At 36.5% G+C, this 23,825-nt stretch overlaps 1 protein-coding gene and 1 long non-coding RNA gene across 2 annotated transcripts in view; one reads left to right on the plus strand and one right to left on the minus strand.

Annotated features, from left to right (window-relative positions):
- Positions 1–559: 559 nt before the first annotated feature.
- On the minus strand, positions 560–15,084 carry LOC132797544 (uncharacterized). Its single transcript, XR_009633697.1, has 3 exons — positions 14,994–15,084; positions 871–1,028; positions 560–745 (listed from the first exon to the last, which is right to left on the minus strand). It is a non-coding gene; the product is annotated as an uncharacterized LOC132797544 (long non-coding RNA).
- Positions 7,352–23,825, plus strand: part of LOC132797543 (protein madd-4) — a 109,440-nt gene continuing 92,966 nt past the window's right edge. Inside the window, 1 exon segment of the mRNA XM_060809290.1 lies at positions 7,352–7,846. The gene's annotated coding sequence lies outside the window, so the exon portion shown is untranslated.

A 23,825-nucleotide genomic window follows, 5' to 3' on the forward strand; every position in this document is an offset into this window, starting at 1 on the left:
TATCTTTTTCCTCACCACGATTTAAATTTAAGGATATTTTTTTTTTTTTGGTTCACTTATGATTCAAGATTCATAAAAAAATTTTGTTACTCACACATTCGTTAGAATTATTACTGATTACTAATTACCAATTTATTTTTAAATTGTAAAATCTCTTTTATTTTTAATTTGCCGAAATATACTAAAATATACTGATGGCGACGCGTTCGCATGGCAAAAATCTAAAACAAATTTAATCTACCTGCAAATATAACAAATGCTATCGAAAAAAATTATATAATTTTCTCTTATAGACTCCGAAATCTAGGTGTTCATACGGACAGATGGACACGGCTTGGCTGTTGACGCTGATAAAGAATATACATATATACTTTATATAAACGGAAAATTTAAATCTATTTTAAATAAAATAAATTTTTCTTAGCTCATTTTTAATAAATTTCGAACTTTACTTTACTTTATAAGGTTGAGATGTCTCCTTCTGTCTGTTACATTTCCTGGAGGCACAATGTTATATTATAACTTTACCCTTCAACTCTGTGGGTTGAGGGTATACAAATTTAAATGATTCAGCAATAAGTTACTTTAGGCACTTTTTGACTACCGCCATTCTTATCATAAGTGCGGACTGTCTCTATCCATGCGTAGATCAGTTTTCCACAAGCGCTTTAGTTATGTGAATGGAAAATGTATAGTTAAAGTTGAAAGATTAAATAGCCATTCATTCAAAAGGTTGAAATAATATCTGAAAAACAAAATAGGAAATACAGTGAGACATATTCAAATGTTTGACAATTCACAGATTTTTTTCAAAAGGAGTTCCGTAATAAAATTCAAAACCCAAATTAAGTCAATTAGTGAATTACTCACATTCATTTAAAATTAATCTTCTTTCTTCTTGAGTTTGTTTACTTTTCCACATCTCAACTGTTATTCAAATGATTAAAATTTGCAAAGTAAGCTTCGGCCTTGGCGATTGTAAATCAATGGTTGTAAAAATAACTTGGCTTCTCAAATATTTTCTCCGTCTGTTAGCAAAAAAGGTTTTTGTTTTAGTTCGCTCGCGGTCTATTATAAAATCAAAAGGGCTTATAGCCGGCCTCTGAGCTGGGTCAAATATGATGATAAAGGTTTAGAACGGTTCCTCGTCATTAGGTATCAGGTATCATTGCCACGCGTATAGATTCGCGGTGATACAGTTTAATAATCGTGATGGCAGTGACCTATCTCGATTTATCAGTACAGAGCCTCCAACAACAACTATGCGTAAACAATTTCCGATGCAGTGGAACTCACAGCTTAAGTTGAAGGATTCCACAGACGGCAAGGGCTCCACGAAGGCAACGACAATATACTTTGCAGATGTGAAGATAGGGCAAGCTGGTCTATTGTGCCACTTGAACAAAGCGGCCTTATCTAACTCCAATCAAATATCAAGCAGCTCAAATATCTCGAATCTAATTTCGGAAGATAAAAAAATTCGGCATTTTATCCCAGCGATAAATAAAAGGAAAATGGTTACACCAGAAGAGTGGATGAATCAGTTGGTGTCTTCCTATCTTATCCCCTCTGAGTTGTTAGCACACTTTGACAAACCAGTGCTTTGGACAGGCTCAAGAGACGTCCTAAGCTAGATACGTTAGGGTGCTCGAAATGTTCAGCAATTCGTGAAACTCTGAATTGGCTAGATCATAGTAAGCAGTTGGAGATGGTCCCATGCAAAGTGTGACCGATGACGGTACAAAATGAACACGAATGCTTGATCAGTGGGATATAGATGACTGGCAGATGCGCACCATGGTAATATGCAGCACTTTGAAAAGCATGCAAAATGCTTATTCCATATAAACTGAAGGTTCCCAGTCTCCAAAAGATTCAGCGAAGTTTAGAGCTTAAGGAAGAGTAAACTACTAAAGCGAGATGGGCTACTAAAAATAGGTAATAGATAATCAAGGTAATCGTAATAGTAGCAGTTGAAATGAATTGAAAGCGTCCGACAATTTTTCAAAGAGCTACTTGTTATTTTCGCTAATCTGGACGGTATTTTCAATACACGCCCACTCACGTATATATGTACCTACCATTAAGGTCAGAACTCTCGGACACCCTCACACCAAACCATTTTATGTTGAGCCCCTCCAGTGAAATATGGGATGTAGACTACGAAATATAAAGGCGTACCAGGCCTGTCTGTTGTGGTGGCGCAGATAGTTCCAAATTTCCCTTTCCCGAAATTGACTAAAAACAATCGCATTTTCTATTTTATACATATATATGTATATTTGAACTTTCGGGTTATTACAAAGAAACGCACAGAGTTGGGGTTGTTGGGGGTGACCGCTTGTGAACAAAGGTAAATCGACACTGGACGACGACATTTTGCAGATCTACCGCCGAGTCCTTGCAAAGCTCGGCTCTGCGGTGGAAAGTTGTGGGAGAGAGAGATGTTGAGCGCACTGGATCTTGAATGCTTTCTCACGCGTGAGCGCGTATATATATATACATTTATATATATACATATATATATGTATATATATATATAATACTTATGACATTACATTACGATCGAACGACAAAATATAAACAAGAAAGCTACAGTCGAGCGTGCTCGAGTGTGAGATACCCGTAACTTTAAAAAAAAATTCATCAGATCGCCACCAAATTTTCAATAATCATCATTTTTCGATTGGCGGAGCGGAAGTAAGCGGGAAAAAATTGAAAACAAACGTGATCTACGTGCCAAAGCAACAAGTACTGTCGGAAAATATATATTTCTAACTCTTATAGTCAACCGGACAAACAAACAGACGATTATCTCTATTGGCGCTAATTAAGTATACACACATGTAAAGCTCGGGTAACAGAAGCTGTTACCAACATAACTGTTACAGTGCCACATGAGCCCTGCAGTGAGTGCTACGGTATCATTTATCGTTTTATCGATATCATACGCTATGTGGCCACACACTCTAAAAAAGGAGCCAAGAAGGGAAAGCATGCGAAAGCAAGATCTATTTTAACAAGTGTACCTTAATTATAATTTCATCGTATTTCAATATTAAAATAAATATCCATACCAAAATACAAGCCTACACAAAGCCATCCCTTCACAGTTCAGAAGTGGGATCTGATAAGTTGTATGGATTTGAAAGCGTGAAAATTGAGGATGATGAAATAGGAAAGACAAAATTGAGACAGAGAAAACCAGCAAGAATAGTCGGCGTTGAAAGTTTGCAGTGAAATGTGTTCTCAAGGTCTGTGTGACAAAGAAAACTGCAAAAAACGGATTAGTTCCATTTCTTCGTGGCAGACGGATTCAAAGTCCTGGTTACACCAAGAGACGGTGGAGTCTTAAAGAACATACTAGAAGTACATGCGTGTGTGTATGTGCGAAATACAAGACATTGTGAAATACATAGCAGCAGTGTGCGTGTGTATATTTGCGAAATACAAGACATTGTGAAATACATAGCAGCAGTGTGCGTGTATGTATTTGCGAAATACAAGACATTGTGAAATACGTAGCAGCAGTGTACGAGTGTGAGTGTGTGCAGAATTATTAAAACGCAATAAGAGAACTAAACAGAAAAGACAAAATATGCACAAAATAACTGATCTTAAGGTGGATTAGTTGAAATTCCTTCTTCGCAGTGTGGATTTGCCAACATCAGGAACGCGTGCTGAATTAATCCAGAGACTGATCGAGCATGAGGGTTCGACAGAGATTGAGATGCCGCAAGCAGCTAGTCTTGCCAGTCAACAAGAAGATGCAATTGCGTCACAGGCAACAGCTATTTCGAAACTAGAAGGCGAAATGAGACAGCTAATGGAGATGATGTCCCAGTTTATAAGCGTTCAAAGACAAAATACATCGACAGTTCCCAGCCAGCAACCGCTAGCAATTAATAGTGAATTCAAACATTGTATGCAGTCAAGGTCAGCAAGTAATTAACACAGCGAGGCAAGCGCCAGTGAAAGAAATAGCGAATACCTTGCCAGAGTTCGACCCCAGTGACAAAAACGCCACTGTCAAACAATTCATTGATCGGGTAAACAAAGTAGTTGATGCCTACAATTGGGATCAGAAATTTTTGCTGCTCGCCATCTACACTCGCCTCAAGGGTCCTGCCAAGATGTGGCTCGACTCATCACCAGTGGTGCATACCCGATGGAGTAACTTTGCCGAAGCTTTAAACGACGAGTTTGGTATCGAACCAGACGAAGCAGAGATCCACTTCACTATGGCCAATGCAACGAGAAAGTCGAACGAAACTGTTAAAGAATATTGTTTTCGTATGTCAGCCCTTGGTGTTCGGTATAAGCTTAGTGAAGCAGCGGTCATCAGGTACGTCAGAGCCGGTCTACAGCATCGAGAGTTGCAAAATAGCATAGCAGCGATTCAGTTTTATAAAACTTGTCATGAACCGAAGCCGTTTTAGCGAGAATAAGAGGAATATGCCACCAAAAGATTACAGCGACAATCAAAAAAGGCGAGGTCAATGCTAAGTCAGCAAAGCAGAAGGAAGCTTTGAAATGCTATAATTGCGGAGAGTCGGGACACTTTGCCAATTCTTGTCCAAAGCCACCAACAAAAACAAGATGTTCCAAGTGCAATAAGTTTCATGCACGGAATGAGAATTGTCAGTCTGCAACTGTAATGCGCGTGGGCACCTTGCAACTAAACATGCCCTTCCTAAAGAATATTGTTGTCAGCTCGCACTGTTACTTCGCGTTCATTGATTCCGGAAGTGAGGCTAGTATTGTGCGCAGGTCAGTAGTCAAAGAAATTAAAGCCGTTCACAGCAAGTGTGCTATGCAAATCAGAGGCATTTGTGGAGGTACATGTATATTAACCGAAGCTATGCAGCTGGAAATAGTCATCGATGGAAAAAAAGTGTTTTCGCCAAAGTTTACATTGTCGAAGATGAGATACTCCCAGAAGATTTTCTGTTGGGCCAAGACGTCATCGTAAGTGCTAACCTGTCATTCGATTTTGAGAAGATCCAGTCTAGTGTCAACCGAGCAGTACCATGCGATAATTTTCCAGACTTCTTGGTAATTTCGAGAAACAAGAAGAGAAGGACAAAATGCATGCGTTGTTGGAAAAATATTCTACAGTTTTCTCAGTTGGATTGCATGGTATTGGCAAAACAAATGTCGTGCAGGCAGACATCATTGAAAGTGGCAAAATAGTTTCGCAAGCCCCATACAGAGTGCCAGAACCGAAAAAAGAAATAGTAAGTCATCAGGATCACGTAGATGCACTGAGCCGTACTCCGTTTGAAGAGGCGCATGATATGGACACAGCCAGCCTAAAGATAGCAAAGACTCTTTTGGACGAGACCGATTGGCTATTTGTCACACAACTACAAGACGATAAAATAAAAAAGCATTGTCACCGAGATGAAAAACGACAAGAAATCTGAGAACGACGACTATGTGATCGAACAAGACAGGCTGTTTCGCAAGCAACGTTATAAAGGACCGTTTATAGTCACCAAAGTGCTGCCCAAGAATAGATATCTAGTGGAAGATATCCCCCATGCACCGCGAAAGCAGAGACACTACAAATCGGTCTACTCTTCAGACAAAATGAAACATTGGTGTCAGCTGCCTCCGGATGAATCAGACGAAGAAGAAGACAATGGCGAGATCACAGCAATCGACTCTTGCGAGGACGCTGCGATTTGTTAGGAGAGGCCGACTGTAAAGCTCGGGTAACAGAAGCTGTTACCAACATAACTGTTACAGTGCCACATAAGCCCTGCAGTGAGTGCTACGGTATCATTTATCGTTTTATCGATATCATACGCTATGTGGCCACACACTCTAAAAAAGGAGCGAAGAAGGGAAAGCACGCGAAAGTAAGATCTATTTTAACAAGTGTACCTTAATTATAATTTCATCGTATTTCAATATTAAAATAAATATCCATACCAAAATACAAGCCTACACAAAGCCATCCCTTCACACACATATATACAATATGGGGAGATGACTCCTTCTGCCTGTTACTTACATTGGTTGAATGCGCACAGTTAACATATAATATTATTAAAATATACTTAGAATTATTTCAATAGTATATATTTCTTTGTAATTTTAAAATCGAATCGAACATTAATACTATTCCTATCTTTCTACTAACTAACTACTTAGCATATTTGATAAGTTGTGACATATATTTTATATTTACCACCGTTCTCATTATTTATATATATTTTATAACTCACGAGTATTATCTCATTGAACCACAAACATGATCATATTAACAGGATTTCGTAGATTATAAGAGATGCATTGATCAAATCATCGATAATCGTCTACATTTTCTTATTTATCATCATCTGTAATTTTGCTACTACACTCGATTTCCTAACAAAGTCACCATCAACTCAAAGAAAAGAATCTCAAACTTGTATGAAGCATATCCAACTCAAACATGTCGCAAGCGATGTTGTACGGCAATGAGTAGTATTTTATTCATCGCTGCCAACTAGCAACATTGTTGACGCAACATCAATGGATTCCTCTGTCGTTGTTGACTCGTGCAGCGATGTCGCACGCAACGAACAGTTTTCAAGTGATTTTCAATGCGCGCGTGTGGTTTATGCGGTCGGTAAAAATGAGAATGTAGGTTTGTTTTGTGAGTGTCTGGGCATCAGTATATGACGTGCATAGATACATATGTTTGAAGCTGCAATGTGATATTTAATAATAGGCAAATAAAACTTTAAAGAACTATTTTTCAAGTTAGGGCACATTTTTAAGGTGAGCGCGTTGTTAGTGAAACAATGAAATGAAATAAAAGGTCATTATTATCTTCAGAAGGAGTCAGTTAAAATATATGAGTAAATTAAATAGTTTTTTAGTTTTTAATAAACCGGAAGATAAATATTTTATTAAGTGAAAAAAGTTGTTTTGAATATTTTCATAAAACTAGAATTTTATTTAAATTTTATACAAACTACGACTAAGCTACCCAATCTCAATATTATATCAAAGAACTGCTTATCCTTATTTCAAATACTTTATATCATATCAGTTTAACTCAAATGTATTGAAACACTTTAAGCATATATGTATTGTCGATGTTGATATAAAAACAAAAGTAGAATACCATATAAGTGCAACGATGTCTATTGGAATAATCTTAGCAAAATAGAATACTAAGACAAATAGCATATTTAATAATAATAATAGTCGCCTATCACTTCGATCAGGCTTTCCAATGATCGCGACATTTTAAACTTTGGCGACAATGAGCTGTTTTTTTTAACTTTTTCTATGAGAAAATAATCCTTACGGAAACGATTAAGCAAGTTTTATTAAGAAAGGAGCCACGATACAAGAGCAGAACAAAATTTAACGCTTTAAAAGTTTTGTGCGGTTTGCTTATTTCTTACGACTTTCACGGCAAAAAAAAATTCGGGCGAAATTTGTACAACGTGTGGAAATGCGGCAATAGGACAGCATAGCGACTACAACAAAAACAATAATGCAAGTTTACGAGTAATTCGATTTTAGTGTTTAACAATCAGTGCGAGAATCGCTATGATGCAACAAAAACAACGAAAATAACCAGAAACAACACAAAGCCCAAAAAGTTGCAGAATCGTGTTCTTTCCGCAAAAAGTACATATATGTATGTACATATGCTTATGTATATATATACATCTACACGTACTATATACGCGTACTTCCGCCGACGGCGGCACACACGGCAGAGTTAGTGTTGTTTTTGTTGATACGCCGTCTGTGACTTCTACTGAGATTTGAGAGTGGGACAGACTTTTGGACTAAATACAGAGCGCTTAGCGTGTTTCTGTTTCAACTCGTTACCGTTGTGAGTTTGTCGTCCTTTGAAAATTTTAACATACACAGAGACACATTAAATAACCGGCTCATCTGATTAAATTATAATTACTTTTAAATTAAGAAACCAATACCGCGTAAAGATCCTTTCAATTGCATTAATTACATAATTGCTTAAGTCAATTAAAATTATGCACACCCATCTTTCAAAAAAAATAAATAATAGAATAATTTGCAATGTGCCGGAAGTGGGCGTGGCAAAAATTTACAACAAAGTTAATCTGCGTGCAAAAATAACAAAAGTTGCAAATAAAATTATATCTATCTCTGATATCTAAGTGTTGATACGGATAGACAGACATGGCTATACCATATCACCTCAGTTGTTTACGCAGGTCAAGAATATGTTTACTTCATTGGAGATGCCTCCTTCTGCCTGTTACATACTTTTCCCTATGGTCAGTATAAGAAGTTAGTGGCACAAATTATTTGGGAGTACTTTTATGCACCAGGCAGAAGAAATCTCCGTACCCATTTGATAAAAAAATTGTATTTAATAGCTTTCAATGTTAACAAATTTAGTTTTAGCCTAAGTAATTCTGGTATTTTTGGAAAAACTATTCTTTGCAAATGAAAAGTAAGAGAAACCCATTTTGAATAACAGTGCGGTATTATTCTTAAAATATACTAAAACAATATACCACAAAAATACAAGAATATGTAAAATTGTATATTTGTATATTGAATGAAGTACAAGTTATACTATATAGTGCCATATATATATACCAGATTGTCAGCCAAATCATATAAAACCCTTGGTAAGTAGGCGTTTTTTGCCCATACAAAAGTTTTTCTTTAATAACTTCGAACATTATCTGATCGCAACCAAATTTTCAGGAATCACATTACTTTTATTCAAAGTGGGTAGCCGGTATATCACAGGCGAACACACTCGACTGCAACTTTCTTAGTTGTTTAATAAGTATCAAAAATTGACCCAAACATTAAAATTAAGCTTGCTATTAATTCTTTTTGTTTTGTGACGACGGAAGTAGAAAGTAACACGTGCTGTCCAAAAAAAAAAATTATAATCCTGTCTCAATAGTCGAATTACAAAGCAAACGTTCGCTGATCGTGTCAATCGCATAGACGTATTAGAGTAGTTCATCTGCAATTGCAAACGCAAAAGCAAATCGCAACTAAACTATGTGTGTTTTGCGAGAGCAAACGAGTGCGCGATAGTTGAGTTAGCAAACCATCACTAATTCTGACTATCACATAGACGCACTCACATATAGTGCTGTCACTTTAGCAATAAGGTTATTTCAAGCAACTTTTTAAATAAATTTATACCTTTTTATATGCTATCATAATTTTTTAATTTATTATTATTTTTTTTTTTTTGTTTTATTGGCAGTTTTGGAATTTTTTTTAGTTTTATTTAGCATACTCATATTAGTAAAACATTTTTGCTTTTGAGCTAATTCCGATTAATAATAGATGATTAAAATATCGGTATAGATATTTAACTCCGTTATGGAAATTTTCTTTAAATTTATTATGATATGAGTCTGTCAATTTCCTATCGTTATATTGACTTTGGCCTAGTTTAAGAATGGCATAAAGACCAAAGTTGCACCACCTCATTATGATAGCATTATTTCGAAAAGAAAATAAAAGAATTAAATTCGAACTCCGCGAAAGGTAATATAGTGATTTTGATCATGATACATACATTTTTCAAAATACAATCTAAAGATTGCATTGATTAAACTCTTTTTACAATCTCCACATAATGTTTAGCAACTTTTTATTTTAAATCTTGCTGTTTTTGCTTAGCAGAATCTGGTAGCACTGCTCACATATTAAAGTAAATGCCGAAGCGACAAGAAATGGGAGTGAGTCCGAGACATCTCTTTGTACATACATTCATTTATACACATTATAAAGTATAGAGACTGTTGTTTGTTTCAAATTTTTCCACACGCCCACTTCCGCCCCCGTAAAAATCGAATAGCAAGCGTAATTTTAAATCTACAGTCGGATTTTGGTATATACAATAATTGTGATTCCTGAAAATTTGGATGCGATCAGATAAAAATTGTCAAAGTTATTAAAGAAATACTTTTGTGTGGGCAAAAACGCCTACTTGGGGTCTTATATACTTTGGCTGATAATCTGGTAAATTTGGCACTCTGTAAAATATCTTGAATGAAGTATCATATCAATATACCAAATATACTATTTTGCATATTTCTTAAAATTATTTTTGTGGTATATTATTTTGGTATATTTTGAGAATAATATCGCAATATTTTGCTTTTACTCAAAATGGGAAACGGGTATCTCACAGTTGAGCACACTCAACTGTAGCTTTCTTACTTATTTTTAAATTTTTTGGCATTTTTTAACTGATTTATCGAGAGTATTTGCGCAACCATTTGTCGGTACTCGTGAAGATCGCGATAAGAACTGCTTCTGGTGTTTTGTGGAATTTGCATTCTTCATAGAAAATGAACATCTAATCATCTTACATATGTATAATAAAACCATGACATTCAATTTAAGTTCGGAAGACGTTGATGTGCTTGATATTTAATCTGACTTGTCGTTAACTCAGATTTTGATAGTTTCCGTTTCTATCTCAGTGGATCCGACATTGTGTCTAGATAATTATTTCAATACGTTTTGAGAATTAGAGTGAGCATAATAATATGTAATGTAAGTAAAGTACATATGTGGCTTAGACATAAGGCATATTTGAGTGTTTAACAATCAATACATAAATTTGATGTGAAGTTAGTGACAGCCGTAGCAAAGCCACCCCCAGTTTTCCTTTTCATGACTATGACATAGGGTAGTTTTACCCTTCCCGTTTATTACGTATGCAAACATTTTTGATTAACATGCAGCATCATCTGCGCTGTGCTGAAAGATACCCTCAAACATTTTAATTGTTCATAATTTATGAACTTGAAGATAATAACGGCGCATCATAAAAATCCCCGCAACATAAACAAACAAAATGTTTCATTATGCTTCCGCTCGCCATCTACAAAAGCAAGCAATCTGCGCATGGGCTTGTGCTCTCCTCTGCTAATGTAACTGTCGTAACCCTGCTCGGTTCATTTAGAAGAGTGCAGACCTTCCATTGCTTATTAAACAGACACACACATATGAAGTAGCCTAAAAATTATGTAGATGTGCATTGGGGAGAGTCTAGTGTGCCACCCTCTTACTAATTAAATTCAATTGTAACAAAGCATCAACAGGAAAATAATAATTACAAATAAAAAAATAATAATTAAATATACATAAATGGTCCATAACGGTAAAATAAATAATACTATGATAACAACAAATATAATATTCAGAACAAATATAATCTAGAATGCTTGAAAATTTCAAAATAAAAAGATCTACTAAATAAATAATAAATTATCTTGTTTACACTCGCCACTTAAATAGATCCCTTATTTTTCTCACAATAATATAATTATAATTATGCCAAAACTTAAAGCCTTTCTTATTATAAGTGTGTTCGCTCATTGCCAAAAAATAAGGTAATTGGTTGCTTTCTCTTGATTTTACGATTATTTTAGCAATAGATAGACCAGAAACCTGTTAAGCCTATTTCTGCTTCAAATAATGTCGTTTCACGACGTTTTAATTTCATGTTTAACATAAATAAAATGAGTTACAAACAAGTAGGAAGTCGAGCGTGCCACCCGCTACCCATTTTGAATAAAAGCAAAACAGTGCGGTTTTTTGTCTTAAAATAAAACGGCAAAAAAACTAAAACTACACCGAGTGGTATATTTGGTAAAATTATATAGTAATACATTTAAAATATACCATAGAGTGAAAATTATACCTGACTGAGTTTTGTCAATTCGCTGGGGCGGAAGTGGGCGTGGTAATAAATTGAAAAACTTGATCTGCGTGCAAACATAACAAGTGCTATGGAAAAGTATAGCTCTATCTCTTATAGTCTCTGAGATCTAAGTGATCATACAGATGAACGGACAGATGGACATGGCTAGATCGTCTCGGCTGTCGACGCTAATCAAGAATATATATACTTTATAGGGTCGGAGATGACTCTTTCTGCCTGTTACTTGCATTTACTGCCGGCACAATGTTATAATATAGGATGGTAGCGGGTATAAAAAATCGCACGCGCAGACTTTAATAAAAACAAAATACAATAAACACATATGATATCAATCAAACAAATTGCATGTTGCAAATAATAGTTTCGTATCAAATCTTTGACTACATCACAGTGAGTGAATACTTGCATAAAAACAATGTGCATTCCGTTTTAGAATTATGATTTATTATAAAATTTGCAATCCATTTACATTTTGGGACCATTATTTTTATTTTATCGCCAGAGCGCTTTATGATCGGAATGTTATTAATGTGTTTAATGTTGTTGCGGCTGCATCACAGAAATTTCCGTTAAGGTTCAATCCTCCACATCATTTCATAAAGGACTGTGTGTAGGAGATGGACTTCTAATGGAGCCATTGATCATGCAGAAATGATTCTGAAAATGTTGTCGTGTTTTGGCTAGTATTTTGGTGTTCGATAAATGAACAAACTGCGAAATTGAGGGAAATCAGCTGATTATTCCAATAGCTAATTTTGGCGCCTTTAAATATTTTTAAATTGCTTAGCAATTCTTAAAAAAAACCCAAAGTTGAAAAATGAAAGGAAAGAGACAGAGGCATAAAAAAAGCTTAAAGAAAATCACCAAGACGATGAATTTGACCACTTTGTATACGAATATGATCGCTGTAGAGCGAGTTGCTTATTATGGTGTAAAAGGGAGTTTCGTTACTTTAAAATCTTAAAACAGTTCACGTGATGAAGTTTTGGTGTAAACACTTGCACCATTGAAGCAAATGCAATTGGTCTAAATATAGTATTAGCAGTGAATTAATATTAACATATACAATGTGCGAATCGTGTAAGCTATCTTTAACAACTCACTTGCGAGTAAACAGTAAATGCAAATCAACATGTGTTATTTATATCTACTTCTACCAAGAGCTTTTCTGATAGAGAATGCTTCAAATATTATTGGTCCAGGCACGACTTGGAATGCGAATTGAGCAAGTTAGGGACACAAATCCAATAATTAAAGTCATTCGCGAGAAATTATGAAGAGCAAATAGCAAAATAAGTGCGATGCACTTAGAAGAAGTGCATAGAAGTAATGCAAAAAAGAAAAATACGAAAAAAAGCAGTTCAGCTTGTTAAAAGCATTGGAAACTGGTGCTATAGTAGCGGCGCTACAACCCACATGTGCTCATCAACACATGTGATCAACAGATATTTACGAAGTTGGAAGAACACAGTGCACTGATTGAATTCGGCGACACAATTCCAAACCTGAGAAATAATTTTATATCTAGCACTCGCCAACAATTCCATCGTAAATTTCGGACCAAAAATCCAAAAGTTGTGCATTCTTGTGAGGCCTGTATATGTATGATGGAGTGCGAGCTTACCAGATGTTACGCTGCACTTGGTACAAGTGAAAATCGAGCACTGAATTTGTGAATGTATAGTAATTAATCAGATACAAATTGTCGAAGTTATTAGAGAAATACTTTTGTATGGATGGGCAAAAACGCAAATATACCATTTGATATATTTTTTTAGTGTTTTTGTGATTATTTTTAGTATGTTTTGAGAATATTACTGCAATATTTTGGTTTTATTGAAAATGAGTAGCGGGTATCTCACAGTCGAGCACACTCGACTGTAGCTTTCTTACTTGTTTTATATTGCACCGTCAAGTCAATGGAGGCCTTCAAATATAAGAATATGAATATAGCAATCAGGAGAGCACTAAATCAAATGCAAATGAAAACAAGAATGCGATAGAACCAAAGATTCTGTGGACCGACAAGTCTGAAGCAATGGTTACAGACGCGTTAACTTTTTCTACATAGTAGTCGATCAATGGTATACATGCTGCGCATTGATGTGATGCTATAGAGAAGGAGCACAAGTCTTGTAAGCTTGCAAAATTGCCTTCAGCCATACAGAAGGTCGCTATTCGTTGACAATTGATGTTCGCAGCAACATCGTGTTAACTATGATGAGACGCTTTGATCAATATACAGACCTTAGAGTATAGTTTTGAATCTGTTTTTGCATCAAATGGCAAATGGCTGTACAGCGTATCCATCAGATAGTTTAGTTGAAATGGACAAGACATTTAGACAAGAATGAAAGAAATCACGTTGTCTCATACACAGTACATTAAGGATCTGTTATAGAAGTACGATATGAAAAACAGTAGTAGGGTTGTTGATAATATATCAAAATATCAATATATCGATATTTTTTTATAAAAATAAATATTTATATCATGATATTTTTTACCCTGATATATCGAATATCGCGATTTTTTTCTTGATATATTTTTGATATTTCCTAATTGGTCGCGGCAAAAAGGTTTTTTCGGAAGTTAAAAATCATTCTGCAACCTGCAACATTTGCAGGAAAATTGTCAAAACGAACGGCAACTCGTCGAACTTGCTGTCTCACCTTAAAAACAGGCATTGGGACGCATATCTAAAGTGTACAAAGGTAATTAAATCATAAAAAGTGACATGTGTGTATTTCGCTGAAATTGTGCCAAGGGTTCACAATTTCGGGGAAATACACACATGCGTGTGTCTAATGTTTTTCTGGGGAATTCCGTGTAAGAGATTTAATAGGCGAAATAAAATAATGATTATATATGTTTTTATGCAGATGAATATGTAGATATACACAAAAAAAAATAATTATGTATTTATTATACATATATATAATTTTGGAGTTAAATTTTGGTTAATGAAAAAAAAAAAATATATATAAAAATTAAATATCAAAAATACTTGATATATCGATATTTTTGGGTGATAAATATTTTTATCAATTTGATATATTTTTGAAAAACGATATATCACTGATACGATATTTTTAAAATATCATGCAACCCTAAACAGTAGAGGCTGCGACGCAGTTATATGCAAGTCATCTGGTGGCAAGTAATTGTGACCAATATCAGCACTTCAATTTAAAAGCATATCAATATACAATTGGAGATGTTATGTGTCTATCTCTTACAATCAGCCCGGATATTTTACCTTACTGATGCTGCTGCAACTAACCTTCCTCTCACACACTCAGTTCAGTCGCAGATTGAATACGGAACGATAAGCAGGCGCAAGCGCATGGCGTTGCATTTATGTATGTATCTACCATACATGCTCGCCTATATTGGCATGTGAAGTCTTGCAACATGCAGTTGCCTCGCAGACAAGCAGCTAGCGCACGTCAATTTGTTTTGCCGAGACGAAAGTCTCGAAAATAAAGACGACAACAATTGCTCGTGTCTTAGATGTTTGCAGTTAAATTGTGGCTGTATAAGGACTGCGTTAGTTCTGCTAATAGTTTGCAATAGTTTGTGTTCGATACCCGTTCGAGAATACATACATATGTCCGTATTTTTTTTTAATGCGATTTACATTTTTTAATTCCCCTTCTATCTTACTGACAGAAGTAATAACTAATTGCGCATTAATTTTGATCTTTTACATTTAAATATTAAAATGAAGTCGTGATTCTTTTTTGCAAATACTATTTAAAAACTCTTTTTAAATAAAGTTTGAACTTTAAATTTTTTTTTTACATTTTTCAGATAACAATAAAATTGTATAAATTTAATTTTTATTTTGTCTAATTTTATAAAATGCTATTGTTATCTGAAAAATGTAAAAAAAACTGTTAAAAAAAACAAAGGTGGCGGGTATAATAATATTTTACTGTCAGTAATTGCAAATCTATTAGTATTATTTTATTATATTGAAGTTAACAGGGAAATCGGCATATTGTTGCCATGACTTTGTGGGAAAGCAAATGCAATAATTATGTTTTCGCGTAACGCGAAGGTTAAAAAAAAACGATTTTATTTTTAAATAACTTGTAGACGAACTTTATTGGTATTGCAAGTTTAGTGGGCTACGCGTCTTGTCTGAGGAAAGTGTCTTTAAAAACTGACTTTACAATATGTTGAGTTTGAACAAAAAACTTCTTATTGCGACTTAGAGCTAACATACATATGTATGTGTAATGTGTTTTAATCCTGAGTCCTCAAATTGCGTGAAGTGGATCTTTTTGTTTGACGTTAGTCGCCGCCGCGATGATTTTATGTTTAGAATATGATCTTTATTTGAATGCAATAGAACCTTTTTGTTTGCTACGATTGGTCGCTATCGTGACAAGTTGATGTTTTGAATATAATATAATCTTTATGTGAATGCAATAGGATATTTTGGAAATAGGGGAATAATTACGATTAATTATATATATATATATATCAACTGTATGTGAAAGTCATAATTCATTCATTTACGCACAACGAACTGAGGGAGTTGAGGCACACTTCTACATAACATACATTGTATGTCATACGCCATGATAATTTCAAGAGTCAAACGCAGACTCTCAAGGCATCACCGATTTTTTTATGGATACGAAAATGATCAGACACATAAACTGTGGTGGTGGTGCTTACCTTACTGATATTGTGCTGGTGGAGGTAAAATTACGTTTTAGTATTTATACCCGCTACCCATAGGGTAGAAGGGTCTTATAACTTTGTGCCGGCAGGAAATATATGTAACAGATAGAACGAGGCATCTCCGACCCTATAAAGTGTATATATTCTTGAACAGCATCAACAGCCGATCTAACCATGTCCGTCTGTCCGTATGAAACACTGGATATCAGAGACTATAAGAGATAGAGCTATAATTTTTGTTGTATAACATTTGTTATATTTGTACGCAGATCAAGATTGCTCCAAATTTTTGCCACGCCCACTTCCGCCCCCTTAAATAAAAAAAATCTAATAACAAGCGTAATTTTAAAGCTAGAGTTGCGAATAGTATATAGTAGTAGTTATGATTCCTGAAAATTTGGTTGCGATCAGATAAAAATTGTGGATGTTATTAAAGAAATACTTTTGTATGGGCAAAAACGCCTTACTAGGGCTCTTAGTTGCTTTGACCGACAATCCGGTACATTGTGCCGTCTATGGTATATTTTGAATGGTGTACTATATCGATATACCAAACATTCCATTTGGTATATTTTTAGTTTTTTTTTTAGTATTTTCGGGATATTTTGAAAATAATACCGCAATATTTTGCCTTTATTAAAAATGGGTAGCGGGTATCTCACAGTCGAGCACACTCGACTGTAACTTTCTTACTTGTTTTATCTTCTTTTCGTATATTCCTCCAGCTTTGTTTTCTATAATTAAAAGTAAGAATTTTGATCGTGATCTGCTAACCGTGGTTATTTTAATATTGGATTGCGTCCCTCGCTAATTAATGTTTTTATATGTGTTTCGTGTGTATCACTGTCCCAGATTAATGATACACCAAATTGTCTGGGAAGACCACCTGATCTGTTTTTTGCTATTGACCCATCGAGAACGTCTCCACTTTCCTCTTCTGAAGATACCCATCTAAGGTTTCGGAGTCTAATAATTGTTGTTTTAGGTCGTAATTATTTTAGTGTTGAAATATGTATAGTATATATCAGATGAAGATTTGTATTTTGCCTTAAACTCCCATGCAGTTCTTGTTCCACTTAGATTTGCTAAACCTTAATGGTTTACTAAGGAATTATTAAATTTTACAAAATCTTAAGTCAACGATGTACAAAAATTTGAATGTATATGGCTCACCTATTGGTTTTTTCACTTTCTTTTGCCCAATTGGTCTTACTCAAAGAGTAGATCTGCAATATCTCCGAATACAGTATACATATATACATATTAACACTTGATCAATGTGAAGAGCACAGATGATAAACCCATCTCCGTTTGACTGACAGCCTGTCCGTATAAAAAGTATGAGACTATTAAAAATACAGCTATAGATTAATTTTCGACAGCACTTGTTTTTTTATACCCACTATCCATAGAATAGAAGGGTATAACTTTGTGCCGGCAGGAAATATATGTAACAGGTAGAAGAAGGCATCTCTGACCCTATATTCTTGATAAGCGTCAACAGCCGAGACACTCTAGCCATGTCCGTCTGTCCGTATGAAAGACTGGATCTCAGAGACTATAAGAGATAGAGCTATAATTTTTTCGACAGCATTCTTTATGTTTGCACGCAGATTAAGATTGTTTTAAATTTTGGCAAGCCCACTGCCGCCCCTGCAAATCAAAATAAATCGAATAACAAGCCATTTTAAAGGTAGAGCAGAATTTTGGTATATACACTAACAACTATAGTAATTGTCATTCGTGAAAATTTGGTTGCGATCAGATAAAAATTGTGGAAGTTTTTAAAAACGCCTGCTAGCTATGCTTTCGTTTGTATGTAATCGATGTATCTGCATGTATCTACAACCAACAGTCCAAGCAGTTAACGAAATAAATAATTAATAGGAGCCCCAAGTAACGTTTATTTTGATTTTTTTATACTCTAAGTCCCTTGGTCCTTACTAAGAAATCCTGCAGTACACCACCTTTGGAACTCAGTGAACCCAGTAACCAATTTAGTATTGACAAGGTACTGACATTTTCGGTGATTCTATACCTTTTGAAGAAGATAGTGAGCTTCGCTCTAACAGACCAATCAATGAATTTGGAAAGTAAAAATTTAATGAATTTTGTATAATTTATGTAACATATCTGATAAATCAACACCACTCATGTTTCTATTATACCTTTCTACAAAAGCGGACGATGAATTTTAAACACGTTTTTTTCTTAAAAGTGGTGTATGATTTGGCAATATAATTATTTAATTAGCGTATCATATTAATTATCATACCAGCAACATGAGATCAAGCTATAAAAGATTACTTTAATATTTTATTAACAGAAATGTTTGAAGTTAAATGCAAAACAATATCAGAAGTTAATCCAAAGACAAGACCAAATGATTTATAGATTATCTCCAACGTAAAGCCAAGAATAAAATATAGTTCCAAACACCTTCTCAAGCCCCACTTGTGCGTCTTTTTACCAGAAACAGAAATTAAATAAAAACCTCATACATTCCAAATTATATTTAACCCTACACTTCTTTATATAGAAAGGTTTTTATTTGGTTTCCATAAAAATATGTACTGAAATATTAATTTCCTCATTTCCTTTTGAAATAATCATCTCACAATTTTCAAACACAACTTTATACTTTTAACATTGTCTCACTTATTTTTAAGAATTGTAATACTTGTCAATATCTATCACTAATTTAAGTCGCTAAGCACTCGCAGCAGCATTCGGAAAAAATACCAAAAATGCTTATTGTATTAGGGGAATTACTCATAAAAATAATTCCAAAAGACTTTTGTATCGTAACTATATTTTAAAGTCATGGGCATTTTTTTTTATTTTACTGTTTGTTTTATATTTTGAATCTTCTCTTACGAGACTAACAAAATGTGTTTAAATTTTAAAAATACTACAGTATTCTAACAGTTTCTTAAACTGTATTTGTGGTAGGCGGTCCTAGTAATTGTCGCTGGATGGGACGGTCGTTACGACGAAGGCGGGAACGGCTGCATACTAATGTTAGTGCTCTAGCGAGGTGATTTGGATGGTTCGACAGCTTGATGTAGTAGTTTTCCATGTGTTGTGCTATTTCATCTCGGACGGGAAGTATATTCAAGTCTCGCTGAATGTTTTCACTCCGAAAGTACCACGGTGTCCCGGTGATAGTTCTCAGGATCTTTGCTTGGGCTCTCTGCACGATTTCTACGTTGCTGTTGCTGGCGCTCCTCCACAACTGAGAGCCATAAGTCTAGATTGGTTTCAAAACGGAGTTGTAGAGTAGGACCTGGTAATCCAGACTAAGGGGTGAGCGGGAGTTTATAAGCCAATGCAGACTGTTTGCCTTCAGCCTTAGGTGAGTTCGTTTAGCTTCAATGTGCGTGCGCCAGGTTAGCCGTCTGTCGAGATGTACGCCAAGATGCGTTACTTCATCTGATTGAGGAAGCACGGTGTTGTTAAGTGTAAGGTTGGGGCAATTTCGTCTATTTAAGGTAAAAGTTACGTGTTTACATTTTAGCTCATTTACTTTTATACGCCAGTCTGAGAGCCATTTCTCTACAGCGTCCAGATGGGTCGCAAGTTGCGCTGAAGCTTGTTGTGGAGATTTAGATCGGCTAAGAATCGCGGTGTCATCGGCAAACGTAGACATAGTCAGTTGTCTACTCGTAGGGATATCAGAAGTGTAGAGTAGGTATCAAGTCGGCCCGAGAACGCTGCCTTGAGGAACACCAGCTTCGATATAATGTTCAGCTGACATGTCGGTATTGCATCTCACTACAAATATCCTGTTGTAAAGATATGACTTCAAGAGTTTATGTGTGCTATTAGGGAGCATTATTTTGATTTTGTGCATTAGGCCGTCAAACCATACTCTGTCGAATGCTTGAGAGACGTCCAAAAATACCGCAGTGCAGTACTCCCTATTCTCGAATGCTGTTCGAATTTCTGATGTTATGCGGTTCACCTGTTCGATAGTTCCATGTTTTTCGCGAAAACCGAATTGATGTGCTGGGATAATATTGTGTCTTCTTAAGTATGGTATGATACGAGTTAGAAGGCATTTCTCAAAGAGTTTTGATAGACACGAAAGTAGGCTTATTGGTCTGTATGAGGAGGTGATCGTGTGGTCTTTTCCTGGCCTTGGTATCATTATGATGATTGACTTTTTCCACCTATTCGGGAAGCAGCCGATTCTTGTCATCGCGTTGAAGAGTTGGCATATAGTACCAACAGCACAGTGGGAGTTCAATAAGCATTTTTGGAGTTATTAGATCGCAGCCCGGAGATTTTCGTGGTTGTAGCTTCTCTTTTATAATTTTTTATGACTTCACATACTCGAAATACAATTGGTTCGGCAATAGGAAAGTCCACTTCTGTTTGCAAACGTATATTAGGCAGGTTTGTTACTGGATTTGGCTGGAAAACATTTTGAAGGTGGGCAGCGAATGTGTCGGCTCGGTCTTTGTCGCTTCGGGCCCAGCAACCTGCAGGGGTCCGTATTGGCGTAACCGTTACTGTTGGTGCGCTCAGTGTTGAGTGAGCTTTCCAAAGTGGGAATTTTGAGCTGGTTGGAGATAGTTGTTATATATAGCGCTGTTGGGATTTGTTTTCTTCTTGTCGTAGAGCCTGGGTGAGTCGACGTGAAGCTTCTTTTTAACTGTTGCTTTGCGGATGGCGATCGAGATAGTTGCCATTCGCGCCGGGAGCGACGCTTTGCCAGAACTAGCTGCTCTATTTCTACATTCGTGTGCTTTGTGTTAAGTGTTATATTTTGCCTACGTGGTGTTGCGATTCGAGCCGCTGAAGCCAAAACTGTCTCGAGATTGTTTACGGTTCTGTTGATGTCATCTTCGTCGGTTAGCCGTGGTGTAAGTTCAATGTGTGAACTTATGTATTTTTTGAATTTGACCCAGTTTGTGCTGTTAGAGGTTAACAGGACGGGGTTGTCATTACTAACTGGCTGTTGGTTTAAGCTGAAGAGTATAGGCGAGTGGTGTGACGATAGATCCGGGAGAGAACAGGCGTTAATCAGATTACGTGGGATGTTTTTTGTAACTGCGAAGTCAATCAAGTCTGGCAATTTTCTTGGATCACTAGGCCTGTGAGTAGGTGAACCAGGGGAAACGCAGTCAAGTTTGTTGCTAGGTTTTATAATTGCTTGATAGAGCTGTCTTCCTTTCGGGGACACGAGGCGAGATCCCCAGTGCGTGTGCTTGGCGTTATAGTCTCCTGCTGCTATAAAGTAGTTGCCTAGCGAGTTGAAGTAGTCAATAAATTGGGCTTCGGATATCGCAAAGCGAGGAGGACAGTATACCGCGGCTAGTGTTATATTGTGACAATCCAACTGTAGAATGATAGATGTGGCTTGCAGATAGCTAGTTGCAAATGCATTGTGGAAGTGGTGTTTAATGCGGTTTTTAATCAGTATTCCAGTGCCTCCATAGGCCTTTCCATCAGGATGATTTGTACTGTAGAACAAATACCCTCGGATTTGGAAATTGTATTTGTTGGTAAGGTGGGTTTCTGCACGTAGCATTACGTCGATTTCATTGTCATTCATGAGTTGTGCTAACTCAATTTTGTGCCGTGGAACGCCGTTGGCATTCCACAGTGCAATGCGTAGGGGAGCCATTGATTATTTTGATAGTGTGTTTTGGAGCATCTGAATCAAAATATTTTGATTTGTCATCAGACTTTGCATGGTTGTTCGCATAAAAGCAATGAATTCCTCCATGCTTTGTTGCAGTCTGAGTATCATCGTTTCCATTTTATATTCTTTGTGCTCTACGGGTTGGTAAGGGACTGTAGGTGGTGATTGGTCATTGCAAGCAGGGCTCGCCTGATTCGATTTTATAACGCTTGCAAAGCTTACGTTTTTAGTTACGTTGGAACTACCGGGTGAAGACCAGGCTGTTGACGAAAAGAAAACTTCAGACGTGAGTTTGAAGGGTACTAATGGTGATCGCGTTGTTAACTCTTTGTATACTGGACAGCCTCTGTAGTTTGCGGTGTGGTTTCCTCCGCAGTTACTACATTTTTTTAGTGGTTGTGTCCTTTTGTGCTTTGCATTCAGCAGATGTATGCAGTCCACCGCAAGCGACGCATACAGAGCGGAGTGTGCAGTATTCTTGGCAATTTGCGCACTGGACCGGGCCATTACGTTTGTGCGGCTTTTCGACTGTAATTCTACGGTGCAGTAAGAACTGGAGTTTGTAGATGGGATGCACTTCGTTTTTCTTGAGGGTCGTGGAGTCAGGGACGAGTTCTACTTTGAAGAGAGGTTGCGGTTGTTTGTCTCTATTGCGGATATTTATAACGGTTTTTACGTTGAAACCTTTATCTTTTAGTGCCTGTTCTACTTCAGTTGTGTTAACATCTGGTTCGATGCCTTTTATGATCACTTGTAGTCCTTTGCTACTTTTCAGCTGATAAGTATAGTAGCTCTTTTTCTTGGCGTTTCTGAACTCCGTCAATTTTCTGAAGTTTTCTTCGCTTTTTTACTTGGACCTTTGTTTCATGAATGTCTCCTTTAGTCAAGGGGATTACGTGGAAGCTATCTTTACCAACAAGATCGATTATTGTGTTCACAAGGTTGTTAGAATTTTTCTCTCGGATGTATAGCGGAGGCGGCTTCGTTTTCCTCTTGTCCACATCCGAGACTGTAGAAGGCATTTCGTTGGGGTGTCAGCTAAAATTTCAAATCTATTTGATGTATTAGGGCTCTGCGCAGTTCCTTGATTGGAGGAAGACCGATTGATTTTTGCGGCGTTACCCATTTTCGAACCCTGAGGACTTTGTTTTCGTTTAATGTTTACGTAGCGATCCATGCCAGTCTGTATGGTCGAACCTTGCTTTTTACTTGGTGCGTTTGCCAGCGCACTGGCTGCAGTTGCTAGCTCAGCTGACACAGCAGGTAGAACGATCGACAGTATCGGGCATACAGACGAAACTGATGTTGATGTTGTTGTTGTTGTCATTGCATTTACAGTTGCTACTGACGTCACTGTGCTAGTAACCGTGGCGAGACATGTGTACAGTTGGGGCGAGGCAGAGCAATCACATTCATCGCTTACGTCGCATTGCGCTGTCGGTAACGTAGACGGAGAGAGAGAGCGCGCCCTTTCGTTGAGAGTAGGCTCGAGTTCGTTTTTCGGTGTTGGGTTTAACGCTCGCGGTTGATCGGCAGAAGCTTTTGTTTTTGTTGCTTCGCCTGTATCTGTCGACACGAAAGTGAAGTATGCATTGCTAAGAGAGCGCCGACGCTCGTCTAGCTGACGTTGGCGCTGTGACCGAAGTTCGCTTTGGTTCATCACCTTATTTTTTTTATGTTGATTTTTTTTGTGTTATTATTAGTTACAAAAGTGCACTAGTTTTAAACACAAAATAAAAGTAAGTTGCGACTTTTCATCGCACTAAGCGT

Source organism: Drosophila nasuta, unplaced genomic scaffold, assembly GCF_023558535.2.
Source record: "Drosophila nasuta strain 15112-1781.00 unplaced genomic scaffold, ASM2355853v1 ctg14_pilon, whole genome shotgun sequence".
In the NCBI taxonomy this organism is placed as follows: domain Eukaryota; kingdom Metazoa; phylum Arthropoda; class Insecta; order Diptera; family Drosophilidae; genus Drosophila; species Drosophila nasuta.